We start from the raw sequence: 1,943 nt of genomic DNA, 5'->3' as shown, positions 1-1,943 counted from the left end.
GGCATAGGTGCCTGCCAAGCAGTAGGTGTCTTGGTGGGAAGGCCCTGAGTAAGAGTGACCCCGAGTGTTTGTAAGGCCACCTTCACGGATGTATTCATACAGGGCCTGTGTTCAGCACTTGTCATCACTGTCACCGAAAATGATTTCCTGGGTCATAAAAAATGACTATGAAGCTTGACCTAAAGATGCGACTTGCCTATTTGCTTATTCAGGTTCAAGATGTGATGTCAAACACTGTTCTATTAGGGGTCGCTTTTCACACGGAATTTGCTCGGGGTTGCTAACAATGATGATTGGAGAAGCAGCCACATTCTAAGGTTGGTCCAGATAGAAGGGTGGTGAGACGCCGAGAAGGACACGTGCTGACAAGGCAAGGAGGCTGGGAAAAGATGTGCAAAGGTGGATGTTACCTTCCCTGGCAGCACCTTTTCAGGAACGGGCAATTCATCACTGCATAATAATAACGGCAGGATTCTTGGGACAAGGGTCTTCTCTAAGAGATTTCCGGTTCTCATACACAATGCGGCCACTGGTTTTACACAGCCCTCCGCGTACCTATTTGAAAATGCACTGAGATCTAATTAAAGTGGACGGCCACACTTCTGTTAATTATTCATTACAGCTCCAGTACACAAAGACTCCTCCTAAAGTTAGAGTAACTGTCAAATAATGAGGCCTTATCCCCCCTTCCACTTCCTCATGAAACCAGGCGTAGGCTAGCTTACCTCCAAATCATATTAGCCCAACATTACTATAGGTGGCAGGAAGCGTGGGCAGGAAGTGGGTCAGACTCAGATATTTTCAAAGAAGCCTATTTTTAAATTAGATTATTAAAACACTCGGACAAGAAGACACGCCTAGATACGTGCCAGATCAATAGCTGGGTGCTGGTGCAGTTTTTGAAAGATGGAGTGCATCCACTTTCATTAAATTATACGATTGGGGCTTCCCTGGTGGCGCAGTGGTTGAGAGTCCGCCTGCCGATGCAGGGGACGCGGGTTCGTGCCCCGGTCCGGGAAGATCCCACATGCCGCGGAGCGGCTGGGCCCGTGAGCCATGGCTGCTGAGCCTGCGCGTCCGGACCCTGTGCTCCGCAAAGGGAGAGGCCACAACAGTGAGAGGCCCGCGTACCGCAAAAAAAAAAAAAAAAAAAAAAAAAAAAATTATACGATTGTGTTAGGATGGGTTATCGCTCAACTATGAGACTTCAGCCAAGTCACATTAGAGCCAACATTAGGAGGGTGGATTACTCTTTAAAAATAATAATAACAAATAAATTGTAAACACAGGAAAAAAATCTGAGTGTGTGATTTCGGCCACATGCCAAGAAACAAAAATTTCCTAAACTGAATGATCCCCAGTTTTTCATTAACCAAAATTACTATAAACAGATTTCAAATTGTTTGAGGTTATTTTTCTAAAGGTCCTTGAAGTGCTTCTTAAGTATATGTATTTGCAGGTTCTGCCTGGTGGAAACCTAATAACGGACTCTGTCCTCGACTTATATTTCAGCCATTTGGAATTCCGAACACTTCTGCATTCTCCTTCGGCATATTTTATGGTAAGCCAAACGTCATCTATTTGGAATCTATGATATTTCACCTTTGGAATGTGGGATTCCTTTTGTTGGACTGGTTTAAAAGAATCCTCTCCTCTGTACATTTTCAGGGTTTTAAAGAGGAGCTTGGTCCCAAATCCATCACAATGTGGAAACAAGTGCTCACAACCTTTTAAAATCCTAACAGGCCATGGACCAGCCGAGTCCTGCAATTAAATCTTGACGTTAACAGAACTGCATGTTTTTAATTGGATTCTCTGATGACAACTTTTCCTGCCGTTCTTCCCCACGGAGGGGTTGTTACTGGGTTTTATGCCTGGAGGATTCGAATTCCTCATTGACAATCTCTCCCAATGGGTGATGCTCCATTTAGTAGATTACTCCA

This window comes from Phocoena phocoena, chromosome 20 (genome assembly GCF_963924675.1).
Source record: "Phocoena phocoena chromosome 20, mPhoPho1.1, whole genome shotgun sequence".
Lineage (NCBI taxonomy): Eukaryota > Metazoa > Chordata > Mammalia > Artiodactyla > Phocoenidae > Phocoena > Phocoena phocoena.
Note: the sequence above shows the minus strand (reverse complement) of the source record.